This window comes from Ipomoea nil, unplaced genomic scaffold (genome assembly GCF_001879475.1).
Source record: "Ipomoea nil cultivar Tokyo-kokei standard unplaced genomic scaffold, Asagao_1.1 scaffold2014, whole genome shotgun sequence".
NCBI classification, from domain to species: domain Eukaryota; kingdom Viridiplantae; phylum Streptophyta; class Magnoliopsida; order Solanales; family Convolvulaceae; genus Ipomoea; species Ipomoea nil.
The window spans coordinates 400,301-415,909 of NW_017618442.1; the positions used below are offsets into that span (position 1 = coordinate 400,301).

At 35.5% G+C, this 15,609-nt stretch overlaps 1 long non-coding RNA gene and 1 pseudogene across 3 annotated transcripts; one reads left to right on the forward strand and one right to left on the reverse strand.

Moving 5' to 3' along the window:
* The first annotated feature begins 332 nt into the window (after positions 1-332).
* LOC109147609 lies at positions 333-3,753 on the forward strand. 3 transcript variants are annotated; one of them, XR_002048693.1, is made up of 4 exons: positions 333-422; positions 1,819-1,951; positions 3,271-3,329; positions 3,533-3,753. It is a non-coding gene; the product is annotated as an uncharacterized LOC109147609 (long non-coding RNA). The 3 variants fall into 3 exon arrangements; XR_002048691.1 differs by having other exon boundaries at positions 3,271-3,753; XR_002048692.1 differs by having other exon boundaries at positions 343-422; positions 1,870-1,951; positions 3,271-3,753.
* Positions 3,388-10,917, reverse strand: LOC109147608 (annotated as a pseudogene).
* Positions 10,918-15,609: the final 4,692 nt, after the last annotated feature.

The window sequence follows — 15,609 nt, forward strand, 5'->3', positions numbered from 1 at the left end:
CTAGAAACCTCGCCACAAACACATTGCTCAATATAAGCAAATCCAATAGAAACAGCAATAGCAAATGAATTAAAGGGAAAAAAAAAAAAAGAGTTCTTATGCAGATTAATAAGTTCTGCCCAGAGTTACCATCGCACCAGACCAAATTTCATCGCCCAGAAATTGAGATTGCATGCAAAGAAGAAATGAAGCTGACGCTGGATTAATTCACGGGAAAGAACAAATTGCTGCGACTCGGAAATTACCACACCACCGCCGGAATTATAGGTAATTGGAGTTTCCGAAGTCAAAACCCGGCCGGACGAAACTCTACTAACCAATCGGTTAATCCTCCTCGATCCAGCGGTAGGTGTTCGGCGGGCAGAAACAATCTGGGCGGCAAAGCAAACAATACCATGCATCGAGACTACAACATCTGAAAGGTAAAACATTGCCTTTTTTGATTTTGCATTTAATCAAGTATGTTCTTGTTTAGACGGATGTGTATATTTCGATTTTAGGAATATTATACACATGCAATAATTTTCAAAGTATTTTTTTTTTAATAAATATTTTGTTCTTTGCAATATTTTTGTTCATGTCTGCGTTTTTATTATAGATTTTTTATTTTTTATATGCATATATTTTGTCGGATAAATTAGGGTTTATTATTATATAGATTTAACATCCCATGTGTTCAATTTATATGTCAGATTTTTTTAAGAGTTTATTTGAGTTCAAATGCGATTAATATTTGAAAATTGTTTATTTAACTGTTGAGAAAAAAAACTGAGTTCATTAGTTTGTGAAACCTGCTCATCTTGCAGTTTTCTTGATATATTATTTTTTTCAGAATCAAAAGATCATTTTCAATGGCTCTGTTTCTGCTTTGATGGATGGTTAGTGCGGCAGTCGTTAAAGCTTTTGCAGATGAATCTGCAAGCTCGAAAACACACGTGTAATATTCCAGTTTAAAACTAAAATAGCTTCATGTAATGTAGTGTAAATGGGATGAGTCCTCCATGTTTCTGATTTGAACTATGTACTAAGACAAAAACGGAGGCTGATCCCAAAAGTGGAGATCAGCCATTTCTGTTTTCGGAACACACATGATATCCTGTAATTTTAAGAAACAACAAATGTTAATCCATAATCCTTCTTCAACACTAACATTGTTGGAGTTTGATTTCATGTTCTTGATCCGTATTGCATAGTTTCTTACCATACAATTTCCCAATATTCAGAAATATTAGAGCTAATGAAATAATTTATGTTTTGTTTTCTCTCCCTCTTATTGGTTCTGTTACATAAGTTGGTCTCCTACTATTTAGGTTTCTGATTTTTTTTTTCTTTTCAATTTCTTGTCTTTTGGTTGTTCTTATGCTCTTTAGTCTCAGAGGATTCTTTCAATCTTTCCCTGTTCTGTTCTATATGATTCTTTACTTTCCAACTTTAATCAAGCAAGAAAAGGGAAAAACTACCCTTCTTTTGGAAAATCTTAGGTCAAATATAATATCCTTCAGCTGCTTTGAGTTGCTCATAAATTAAAGATGATTATATGTTGATGATTGATTGCCTGGGTTTTACATCGTAAGTAAATTCCGAGCATAAAAGGAAACAACTTAGAGCTATAATTGCCAAGCCTTATGGATGGAAATTTGCACCTTCATTGTTTCATTTCCTAGATGAGCAATATTTGCTATATTGTAATACTGACTAATTCTAATTATGTTTATGCACCAGAACAGAACATGTATAAAAATATATTTCCAGTGAGATTATTATTATTATTATTATTTTCATTTACCTCAACATTAGAGTGTAAGCTTTCAAATGCAGAATATACTATTTCTATTATTTGTGTCTGCACATGTCCTCAAAAAACTATAGCAATATTGCAAACGACTGGAACTAAGCTGTCTGGATAGAGTTACAAAGAAGAGATACATACAGTGAACACCTTCTTTGGACGGTAATATTCTTTTTGTAATTTTTAACTATATTTTTTACATCTATATATATAATTCAGGTTACTATTACTCTGGAAAAATTTAAGGCTTTATTATTATTCTCTATACATTTAACATCTCATGTGTTTCATTTATATATTAGATTTTATTTTTGGTTTATTTTGGTTAACATTCAATGAATATTTTAGCAACAAATTTGATATATGTTTCAATTGCATTTAACATCTCATGTGTTTCACAATTAGCAACAAATTTGATATATGTTTCAATTGCATATTTTTTCCTAGAATTCACATTACTTTAAAAAAAAAAAAATTTGGTGCAGATTTCACACACATATGTAAAGCAAATCAGGCACATATTGCAAATGAAATATTAAGTCAATATTTCATAGAGTTTGAATGTAGGACAACAGATATGTTTCCATTGTACTTTTATCTTCAACATTATGTTTTCTTTTTCCACGTATGGTAGTTGACCCCTTCACTTTCTTCATTGTTCTTGCAATTCTTTACTATGCACTTACAGAACTTTTCTTTGAGAATGAACATCTTTGTTTCTTAAATGGCATGTATATATAGATACCAACTTTTAGAGAGTTGAAAAGTCACAATCAAACATTAATATATGAGAGTCAAAGCTTACCATCAACAATTAATGCCTAGTAGTAGGGCTAGGTGTATGGGAAAAGTAGTAATATTGTGTATATTGGATATTGTGCAACTTGTATTGTACTCATGAAAGGTGATGGCTTGTTTTTGTACTTTAAATAAGAAATAAATTATTCAAATATTATATCACAATTTTTCAGTAGAATCCAACAAAGCTGAATAGGAATTCATTCTTATCACCAATGTGAGGTTAGATAATGAATAGGACCAAAAAAACTCAAAACATAATGCTACCTTGTATTTTGTATTGCGGTAGAAACCAGACCCATCTGTCTTGTTATTTTGCACCATGCCTCTTTCTCCAAAGAGGTCACCTCTGAGCATATCATAGTCTAATTCAACTACAGCTCAATCTCTGAATAACTTGAGTCCACTGGTACTAATGTACTATAGTGAAACATTAGAAAAGCCAACAGGGGCATTCACATCAATTATTGTCTTCCCTTTTTTTTTCAGTATATGCATAGACAGATTTACAACAAAAGATTGAATTTCATGACTACAATTCACTTGGAAGCATATGCATAGACAGATAAAGGACTAAGGATTGAACTTCACAACTAATATTTACTTGTTGATAGCAACTATTCAAGGTCAGAATGCATGTTTGTTTTTAGTACTAACACAATTGTTTTATAAATATGGTGTAGATGGTGCAGAGTTGAGACACATATCACAAGCAAAACAGGAGCAAGATGCAAATCAAATAGTAAGTGAAAATTTGATAAAGCTTGAATTTAAAACACCATGTATGCTTCCATTGTACCTTTTTTTTTCTCTAAAAGTTTTCTCTTTCCATGTATGCTTGTTGATTCCTTCATCCTTTTCATTCTGCCTGCATTTGTTAACTATTGATCCTTTCTCTAAAAGTTTTCTTTTTTGTGTGCATATTAAACAACTTACGTAAATTAGAATTCCAAAAGAAAGGATGTTGGCATTAACTCAATAGTAGATTCCTTGGTGGTCTGCTGAGGATGTGCTAAGGATGAAGCTGCGCACCCACAAAAAACTGCCCAGACATCTTCCTTCATCGAAAAAATATGTAATTTGTTTTTGAAGTTTGTATTTGAATAGAGGCTGAAGTTTCAAAACATGTATCTTCTATATATAAGCTTGGAACTCTGGTAGTGAAACTGTAACATCGATAGAGCTATACCTGCTGCCGTAAAAAAAAAAAAAAGAAATACCAACTCTGCCAACAATACAGCAGTCCCGTACACAGCTTGGTTGAAATCACACGCTTCCTATCAAGTAGCAGGTCATGTGGATACGCAAATAGGCAATAGGTCACTCCCCTACAAATATGGCCTTCCACTCACCCCAAAAAAAAAAAAAAAAAAAAAAAAAAAAAAAAAACGAAAGGCAGGAAAATGGAGCCATTTGATTGGCTGAAAATTAGTGGCTTTTATATGTATATAGATATAGATTTTCAAGTTGATGAGTTGTTTTCTAGGGAAAGAATACTCCTTTTGTCAGAAACTACTCTTTCCACTACTTTCCCCATAGATTGCATGTTCTTCTTACCACTTTTATTCATAGAACCTTTTTCAACTGTTCGCTGCAATATCCTCACTGGAAGGCCACCCATATCAAAATCTTCTTTCAAAGATCTCGTTAGAAACTTGAGATCTGTATCCGACAGCTGGTTTTTTCCGCTTACAAACGCGATAAATGTTGGCGGTCTCGCTTTCACCTGAGTGAAGTACTTAATCTTGGGTTGAGCGGCGTGATCTTTCCATGAATGTCTGCTCATCACCTACCATGGCGTTGGAACACAATAAGCATAGAGTAGTACTTCGGGGAAATAGGGTATAAATGAATGAACAAGGGGCGGTTCTCAAACCTTGAGTAGCCAGCGGTTGAGACGAGCAGTTGGCAATCTTAGACACCATTTTCCGTATGTTTCAACAACCTGACACATCACGTCTGTTTGCCCTTTTCCTTCGAGTGCCGAAACAAACACAACAGGTATTCCTGTGATCTGCAAATGAATTTAAATGGACCTCGGATCAAATCCGTGTGTTGTACTAACAGAGGAAAATAAATATAAAGCGTGAATGCTAAAAAACCTCTCTCGTTCCCATCACAAAAGTAAAATTGTCGCGTGCTGACAAATCTGGGGTATTACTGTCTGAATTTCTTCGGGAACAGCTTTGACGACACTCTGGTAGAGTTTTGAGTTTTGTTTCCCTCTAAGAAGATCCATCTTATTTACAACTACAACCAAACCACGCCCTTCCTCCACAGCTCTCCTTGCAATGACTACTTCAACATGCTTCATGCTCCGCCTATCTCTGGCAATCTAGTCACCATAGAATGATTAAGCTAGTTAGCAGAAAGCAATCTCGTATAAATAATGAACAAAGGGTTTGTTTCTGAAAACAAATGCTTGTAATAATCAGGCATTATATACTTTAGGAAATCGCCCGAGATATTTATCAGTATAAATGATTTTCATTAAATTAACAAATCGGACAAACAATTCTTTTAAAAATCATTAAGGTATGTTGCTTCTGAACATGTCATAAAAAGTTAGATTTGGAACAACACTACAACGCTCTCATATCATGATGCAAGGTCATAGTTTTTTTTTTTTTTTTTTTTTTTTTTTTTTTTTTTTTTTGTTTCGTTTCTTCTTCATCTTCTTGTTATTAATTTTAAGGCTTACACACACAACAATATAAAATAATGATTCACATACCTCTTCTGCATCGAGGACCAATGCAACTACATGAGCTCGCATTAGGTGCTTCCTTGATTGCACTACACTCAAAGATGCAGGTCCCTTTTCCTGCTTTGTCCTTTCCAACCAACCTGCGGTATCAACCTGGAAATGAAATAGAACTGCACATTACTCAACACATAATTATGAAATAGAATTTGAAAACGCAAAACTTCACAGATGGAAAAAATATGTGATTCAGAGATAAAGCATATAATAACTAAAAGACAAGAAGGCAATGTCATTTAATTGCAGAGTACAATTATTTATCAAATCTTTTGCTCAGCAACTTCAAATGTGTATAGTGTCTTTGTATGTACAATATCGACCAAGAGATATTAAAGATAAAGACGGAAGGGCATAATGATGTATTTTGTGTGTGTGCAGAAACTTTATATATACTCCACTTATTGATTTTAGGGGCTGTTTGGTTTTTATTTGTGACCAGCTTGAATATACTTTAGAAAAACGTACAGAAGGACATCATATCCAAATAATAATTTATTCGCATAATTGATCAACCTTGTAGTTGAAGGGATATTATGAAAGAGAATGGTCCTTGTAAAGAGAGACAGAAGACAACTAAATCGTACCAAATAAATAGTTCTCCCTTCATAATGAAATTGTGTCCGGATTGAATCTCTAGTCAAACCGACTTCTGGCCCAACCAAAACACGGTCTTCTTGTAATATTGCATTCAACAACGTGGACTTTCCAACATTTGGCCGCCCTACAATTGCCAACTGTAATGGCAACTTGGCTTCCATGTTATCGGAGGATTCTTTCTCCTGATTATCTTCATCTTCATAATCTATGTTTTGTAAAATGTCAAGATCATTCATCAATAAAATATATTCTAATTACTCCAAAATTTGGGCATTTAAAATAAAACATTATTAGCTAGTGCAGTCTCTGTAGCTATGAACATGTCAATTTCAACACACAACTTCATTGAAAACTGCTCTTGTAATTAATCGTAGATTAATTAAAAAGAGGGGAAGATTCAAAGGTGTGAACAAAACATAATTCATAAATTTGCATCACATAAATGTAAAGTCCCCCAAAACTTTGGCAATGTAAAAAGACACAGCGAGCCGAATCACCAAACATATTGGAGTGTTTTCACATCTTAAACTAAAATTTCTGCCCTAAGAATCCCAATGTAATATATGTGGCAAAAAGAAGTTGACAAATGTTGTTAAAGATTTTTCAATTTCTTTAAACCGTAGAGTTATATTTTCTTTTGACTCCCCTAACAAGATCTTAGGTTAATCTGACCATGATTATTATTCAGACTCATAAGCTAAGCACTTATGCATTAGAGCTTTACACTTCGCAACACATATTGAACCTAGTGGTTGAAATTTGAAAACAATATTTTAGATGTTTGGCAACTAATTAGAAGAATAGAAAAATTAAGGTTTTGACAATCAAATAAAAATTTACTATATCCAATTCATAAGTTGGAAATTTTATTGTCATTTCAATTATTCCATATATGGATAATTCAGGCTAGATATAGTTAACCCTTTGGCATGCTAAAGGTCTTCAAAGTCACTTTGCCGATTCATATTGCAAATGGGTAAAACAGTGTTCAACTCTGAACTATGATCTGTGGAAGGAATTTTTTCATAACCTACCTCAATGTTCAGATAAGTTCTTTCCAGGGTTTGAACCCACAACCTAGCAGACAATAGGGGAGGAAATGACACCAAATGCAATACCAATAAGCAAAATGGAGACACCAATGAAATGCTCTAGATGCTCCAACATGTAGTAGCTCAAAAAATTTTAAATTAAAACTGATATATTGAAAGGAAAGAAAGCATCAAATATCGTAAAGGCTTCAAAATCATCATAAACTCCGATGAAGTGCCTTACCATTTAAGTTTTGAACAACATACTTCTGAAGTAATGGTCGAGTGTTTCATGAAGTTCAGCCATGCCAAATCCAGTTTCAGCAGATAAAGCAATAGGATCTCTAAATCCTAATCTATATGCCTCACTTGCAGCGGCAGCGAGAGAACCATCACTATCAGAAAGTGCTTCAGCTTTATTCATAACTACAATAATCTTAATCCCAGAAGCATGTTTCCTCAGCCACTTCCCAACACCTATATCCATTGGCTGCAATCCCTCTCTAGTTAAAAAAAATAGTACAAAAGGATTTTAAATGTATAAACTGAAGAAGGAAGAAAAAACAAACAATAAAAAAGAAGCAATGTCCTGCAGTCACATTCAAGCAACCTAGTAGTCTAGTACAAGCTCCAAGTGTTTAAGTTTTCACATATATTATTAGTCATCATATGTAATAAGAGTATAAGACTAGAAAAGTCAGCACATATTCATCTAGCTAATGTCTAGTTATGCAACAGACTTACATAGAGTACATTTTAGAAATAATGATAAATTATTTCTTCAAAAAAATAAAAGAAATAATGATAAATTACAGTCATTTTATATTTAACATGCACTGTCTTCATCAAATCTAAACTCATCCAGGTCTACCTTCATTTTTTTCTCAGTTACTGGGAAGTATCATTTGTTCCAACTTCATTGAAGTAATGTTTTAGTCAATAAGGACATTATTATACAGAACAATTAATATGCTAAAATTTGATGATAAGTCTACCATACCGTGCATCAATTAAGAAGAGTGCAAACTGAGATCTTGCCAGCACATTCCTAGTCATTTCTGCAGTTCTTTGAAGAACTGAACCAGAGGAAGCCTCTGCCTCTAAGTCAGCAGAATCCAACACCCCAAACCGCAAATCACCCAATTTCGCAATCCCATCACGAATATCTCGAGTAACATGGTCAGTAGGCGTGTTGTACACAAGGGCCTCCCTCCTTCGTATCAACCTACAATATCACATACCAACATTTACAAGACAACCATATTAATAAAATGACATGGTTAATGACTATAGACAAAGAATATCATAGCAATACCAACCGATTAAACAAAGCGGATTTTCCAACATTAGGGCGTCCAATTATAATAACAATTGGAAGTTTGTCAATAACAATCTTAGTGAAATCAACAGATTCTTCTGTGCAGTATTTAAGTTTAGGCGCATCAAAACAACTGTCACCAAAATCTGACTTTTCATCTTTCATTTCTCCAGTCAAAAGAGTGCAGAATCTTCTGACATTCGAAAAAACAACTGGAAGTTCTAGAGAGACCCATCCACGGCATTTTGAACCCAAATTTGTTGTTTCAATGTCTCTCTTTGTAAAACGATCAAATGATGATCCTAAACATCATAATCAAATGGAAACAAAGCATGAATTCAAGCTATAGATTTCTATAGAAACAAAACATAAACCTCAAAACCATCTCCTGGTCTTGTTATATCATCAAAAGAAGAAAGAAATCCATAACCAACTTCCTATCAAAGAATCAAATGAAAAGCAACAAATTTCCCAAAACAAAAAGCAAATTACCATATTTAACTTGAGTGCCAGAGGAGATAAACCTGGAAAATGAACATATTTTATCTCCCCCTTTACCGTGGCTAGAATCTATATAACTCCAATGAGTGTGCAAGGAAGCTCTACTAGATAAAAGCCTGAAGCAATGATGGTGGCACTTTCGGCCAGAAATGGCCCTAACCCATGAGTGAGGCATTCCAAGATGAATGCTTTATGACTGATTATTGCTATCCATTTCAACCGTCTTTCTTTAGTTCAGACAGATGTTGTGTGTTTTTCTCACCTGAAAATGTAAAATTGAAGCTTTGAAAAACTAGTACGCAAAATGATCAAAAAGCAAACAAAGAATATTGATAAAACTAGTAAAAACTAAAAAGCATCCTGCATAAGATGAGTAAAAAAAAATCAAGAATAAAAGAAAAAAATACGTCACTAGTAACTGTATGCAATGCTCCCAAGTATCAGAACTAAAAGAAAATACTTCAATAGTAGGTGTATGCAATAATACGAAACTAAGGTTAAAATTGAAATATGAAATTAGAGAGATTACAGAATGGACATGATTTTGTGAAATTTGATTGAGGAAGAAGACATCATACTTTCCAGTATACTTGAAGCTGAGAAAGTAGGCATTACTCAACATTTCAAATTTAGGGCTAAAATCAATTAACTACCTTCCCGTTGCTTCAGATATCTTCTCCAATTGATGTTTCATGTAGGAGTGAGCATTTCGGTATTCGGTTCAGTTTTAGTTTGTTCAGTTTTGAAAAAGTGAAACCATTCCAGCAGTGCTCCACCCGGATAACATCGAATATGCAGGAAAATCACTAACTGTCCACATAAGGACAGCTCGCATTTGAAAATTCTGCTTCTTTGAAATATCATATGTTTGAACACCGACTTCCCATAATTGGTTAACTCCACAATAAGCGATTGTAAAAAAACATCTATCTTCTCTTTTGGATTTTTTGGACCTGGAACCAATACGGTCAAGGACATATACTCCTCCTTCATACACATCCAAGGAGGCAAGTTATATGTTGCTAGTATCACAGGCCATGAGGAGTATTGTTGTCCTGATTGTCCAAATGGTTGAAAATCATCGGTGCACAGACTTAACCTGACATTTCGAATTTCAGACGCAAAGTCAGGATAAATGCGGTTAAAATGCTTCCAAGCAAGCGAGTCTGAGGGATGGCGCGTGATTCCATCTTCAACTGAATTTGCATGCCACTTCATATCATTTGCTGTAGCATTAGATGCATACAACCTCTGCAGTCGAGGAACCAGAGGAAAGTAATACATTTTTTTGTATGCTATATTAGTTTTCTGTCGTTTTGTAGCACCACGAGATGTTTGTTTAAATCGAGGGTGGGCACAGAACTAACACGTTGTCATATCTATATCTGACTCACAATATATAATGCAATTGTTCTTGCAACAATCTATCTTCTGAACCAGCAATCTCATACCCGTAATAGCCTTTTGGTTTCGTAGAAGTTGTCAGGAACTAGATTATCCTCCGGAACAACTTCTTTCAAAAGTTCAATGAATTGATTGAAACATTTTTCTGATATGTGATTCTCTGATTTCAAGCTCATAAGTCGAGCTACAAGAGACAACTGCGAGTGTTTTTTAATCCCAAGCCACAACTCTTGATCTTAATCCCAGGCCACAACTCTTGACCTGTAGCTTTCAGCATGTCATAAAACTTTTGGGCCTCGGGATTTGACGATTCTTCTATTTCATCCACATTAAATTCAGGACCAGCAACATCCATAACCATTGTGTGGTAAGCATAAGATGCTTCTTCAGTAGCTATTTGAGATGGGCCACCAACATCTCAATCAACATCTACCCTCACATTGCGCTCGCCATGGAAGCGCCAAACATAGTAGTCCGACACAAATCCATATTTTGCTAAGTGGAATTTCACGGTAGGCACATCTAAAAACTTGGTGTTTTGACACTTGCGCTAATTACATGGACACTTAATTCTTTCCCGTCTATCCAACTATGTTGACAAGTAGCAAATTGGATGAAAGTTTCAAGGCGAGCCAAAAACTCCTTTGTGAGAAGACCATTTCTAATTTGTGTATACATCCAATGACGATTTGAGCTCATTGTATTTATCATCTATTTCAAAATATTTTTCAATGCTACATTTCATTTTTAAAAAAAAATAAAAAATAAAAAATAAAAACCAAAACTACATTTCACCGAGACAGAAATCAATAAAAGAAATTCTCATAAACAATCTAGAGATTCAAATAAATAATTATGCATATTTTAATAAACATCTGGTATCCACATGCGGTTTATCCAACAAATAAACAACAAATGAAAATTTTATAATTGTTCAAACCTTATCAATCGAAGAATCTTGAGTGTAATAATGTGATTCCCAGTAAATAATTTTGATTTTTGACTTTAAACTGCAGTTATACCACGATAAGTACCATAATCATAAATGGAAATTCAATATCAGAAAGTTACAACAAGATGAAAGTTAAAGTATACATATTAAAGAAACAATAAAAAAAGAAACATGTAACATTTTATTGTGTGGCCTGCTAAAGGTGAGAAAATATTCTTTTGCTTAAGTTGAGAAATATATTAAGAATACACATGCGAAGACACATTCTAGTCATAATGTGGATATTGTTCATATATTCAGGCATTCAGGGTGGCAAGAGATGGTAAAGAAGAACGATTTCACTCACATTTGCTGTTATTATTATTATATATAGTGACCTTCATCTTGTAGTGTTTGATTTGTTGTGGCTGGTTTTCTCGAGTTCATATTTTACCCAAATATATGGTCTGTTATAAGGAGATGATTGGATATCAAATAAAGATGTTTTGAGAAAGGGATTGGGGTGTTACTAGGGCTGTTAACGAACTGAACATAAACGAACGGAGGTTGTTCGTGTTCGTTTTTAAAATTTTTGAAAATCTTGTTCATGTTCGTTTGTTAAGCGTTCATTAGTGTTTGTTAACGTTCGCGAACACGTTCACAAACATGTTCGTTCACGTTCGTGAATGCTTAATAACCAAACATATGAACATATTCATAATCACAATTCGTTCGTGAACAAGAAATAATATATGTTCACAAAAAATAACCAAACACTGAAGAAAATACAAACAAATATTAAACGAACACAAACAAGCTTGTTCACGAACATTATTAAATGAGCACTAAACGAGCTTGTTTGCGAATATTATTAAATGAACACAAACGAGCTTGTTCACGGTCTCTTAGCAAACGAGTATACGACTGTTTAGACTCTATTCGTTTATAAACCGAGCTCTAAATTTTATTTGTTAATGTTCGTTTGAACACGAACACGAGTAGTTTACCGAAAGCTCTGTTCGCTAACACCCCTAGGTGTTACTAGTCAGATGAAACTTCTATGTATAGCACTCCATATCATTTATCCTAATCTCCTTAAGAGTCCAGTGGTGCACAAGTTATTGACTAATTAACATACAGTGAACTGTGTTAGACACTGTATGAATTGTGTCTGCTATGAACATGACGGGGACAATACCTTTGGATCATTCATTTTTTGTTTCTTTATTAATTCCATGAGAACTTTATATCTAAAATGACTTTTATTATCTTTGTTTGTTTAGAAAACTATGGCAGGAAGGATAGGATACACACAAAAAAAAAAAAAAAAAAAAAAAAAAAAAAAAAAAGAGGCATGGTGATTTAATTTGTTAAGATATACACAGAAGTGGTTCAGTAGCAGGCAGCTATAGCACATAACTCATTATTAACTACAGCTAAGAGAAATAATAAATGATATGGTGTATTACTATTTAAAACCTTTGTATAAAAAGCGTGCAAGCATCATATCATACATGTAACATTTTATTGTTTTAAAAAAATTGCATCTCACATATATTATTATAGCGCGTTTGGTTGGGAGTAAAGAATTAGGGTGGAAAGGAATTGCAATTCTGTAGGAAAAGAATAAGGTGGAAATAAAGTAGGAATTCAAATTATATTGTTTGGTAGGGATAAATAGAATTATTGAGTAGGGAATGAAAAAAGTGATATAAAGACTAAAATATCTTTGTGTAATAATAATAGTAGTAATAATTAATGGTACTTTTGTCATTTCATCCCTTTTTCCTTTTCCCACAATCACCGAATTGCAATTCATAGGGGGGTGCCCATGAATTGCAATTCAGCAAAAGGAGGGAATTGCAATTCCCTCCAACCAAACGACTTAATTGTGGCTTCCACTGAATTGCAATTCAACTACAACCAAATTACGCTCAACCAAACAGGCCATTAGTCCGTAGCCACGTGGAGGGAGAATTGCACCACTACCTGTCACCACCATGCACAATAAACAATAACTGGTTTTTCTCAACCCAAACAATATTCAAAATTTCAGATTACATCTTCTCAATTAACACCAGAATTTTCAGACAAACAAGGTGAAGTTTTCCTCCTCAAACAACTACGTACTTATGTTTCATTTGTCAATAAAGATTTTTCAGATAAAGAGCTTGATACAACAAGACAACCACAGAAATCACATTTGTCAATAAGAATCGAATGAAAGCTAGCTAGAAATGCGCATTCCGATCACTGGAACTGGAATTAAATTCGAGTTCACTGGAATTCCAGTGACTGGAATTCAATAAATACTGAGCAATTCTCCCTCACAAACGGACAGTATTTAATCGTGAACTGAGCAAGTGACTGGAATTCAATAAATTCCAGTGATATATACTGAGAAAGAGCGAGACGGTGTACCTGAGCAAGACGGAGGTAGCGAGACGCAGAGACGGAGACGCGTGTGCTGAGGCGATAGCGAGGGCGGAGGCGTGGCGGAGGCGTGGCAGAGGCGTGGCGGAGGCGTGGCGTGAATTGAGTCGTGAGTCTGAGCAAGATTAGGGTTCTTAGGTTATTAAGTAATTTTTTTTTTTTTTTTGAATGCAGGTTATTAAGTAATTACTCCGTATTACTTTTCAAAAAAAAAAAAGTTATTAAGTTATTATTACAAGACTTCTACTACATAGACTCCCAAAATTCTACTCCCTCATTTATACTCCTTGAGGTGGCAAACCAAGATTGGTTATTTTTATCATTTGGGTCCACTGAAAAGTGTCTATATCAAAAGCATGTGAGATGGAGTATAAGTTGGGAGTTTAAAATGGAAGTACACCAAGTATTTTCCTTATTACAATGAGTTAATTTCAGCAAAGGTCCTCCGACTATTGCGATTTTTCAAATTTAGTCTCCGTCTTTTAATTTGGACGAATTAAACCCTTGACTATAAAAAACGTTCCTCAATTAGTCCTTCTGTGAAACTAACGTTATTTTGTTGTAGGGTAAAATCGTCTTTTCATATGTTTAGTGTCTTCTTCCTCAAATTCTTCCTTCCTTTGAATGTCTGAATAATATTACGTAATCTTAAATTCATCTTAGACCACTCCGGCCTGCTGAGTAACGCCCTTGATTTATCAGCAACGGATACTTGTCTTCCATCTTTCTCCCCGGCCACCAGCGATCAATGGGTGAAAATGCGAATAGTTCTCCACTCCCACGTGCTTTCTCCGGCGAGCCTCCACTGGCTTCACGATAAAAGGGTGGAAGAAGCCAATAACCTCGCTAAATACATCTACGATTAGTGCAACATCTCCGGTACCGGCGGCATGCATGTTGTTAACGTAAAGATTGTTACACGGCAATACTGTGGAAATGTCATAAGCAAGATGGTATTCAACAAGAGGTTCTTCGGCATGAATGGAAGAAGGAGAAGAACTCCAGGAAGTTGAAGAATGGAGAAATGACGAGAAGAAACCTAAGTGAGAAGAGAAACTATGGAGTATTAGGAATGCATAGCAGATTAGCAATCACCAGTTTGATATGCGAGGCTAGTGGCGGTTGGTCACCGCAGTGATGAACATGCGGCGTTTTGCCGCTGAAAGTGTCGCTAATCCAGAGGATGTCGTTGATATTCCTCGCCACGATCCACTCGCACTTGCCGTACCCCCGACACCATTCTCGTCAGGTAGTCCATTACATAGGTTGTCAGGTGATGAACACCATCTCTCAGGTTGGCCACACAAGACAAGTCCCCCACCACAACTTTCTCGAACCTGAGAAATGTCTCCCTGGCCGCCTCTTCTGTTTCGCCTGCTTTACCAAAGCATCAGCTCCGGCAACTTTAATAGCTCCAGAGCGAGCAACATTAACATTAAACAGCCATGCAAATCCAGCATCCCGAACTGGCGTTTCGACGAACGGCGACCACGGGCCACCGCCGAGAGAAAATCTAGAAAAGGCGTTACATAAGCCCTTACAATTTGCATCAGAAATGGGGTATTCTCGACTTTAAAGATTGATGCGCAGGTATTGATTTCCATGGTAATGAGATGAACATGGAAGGGAGCTACTCCAACCCAGAGCCTGATCATCCTGTCCAATTCTTGCCACATCATTCTCTGCACATCACCCGCGCTCAACTTCGTAATGCCGAATCGTGTTAAAGTGGCATCGAAAAGCGTCTCGCGAATGGCGCTGTAGATTTCCTTGCAGTCACGGAGGCATCCCATCGACCTCAACCGCCTCTAGGGATGGCAATGTGCCCCGTCCCCGACGGGGATCCCTGATCCCCGCCCCGAAAGAGACGGGGATGGAAAAGATTTTCGGGAAGCGGGGACGGGGACGGGGAACATTTATAATTCCCCGTCGGGGATGGGGACGGGGATGGGGACACCCCTCCCCGCCCCGCCCCGTCCCCGAATAAATTAATAAATAAATATAATAGTAGCAATATTACACTTATATATAAAACAGTATATA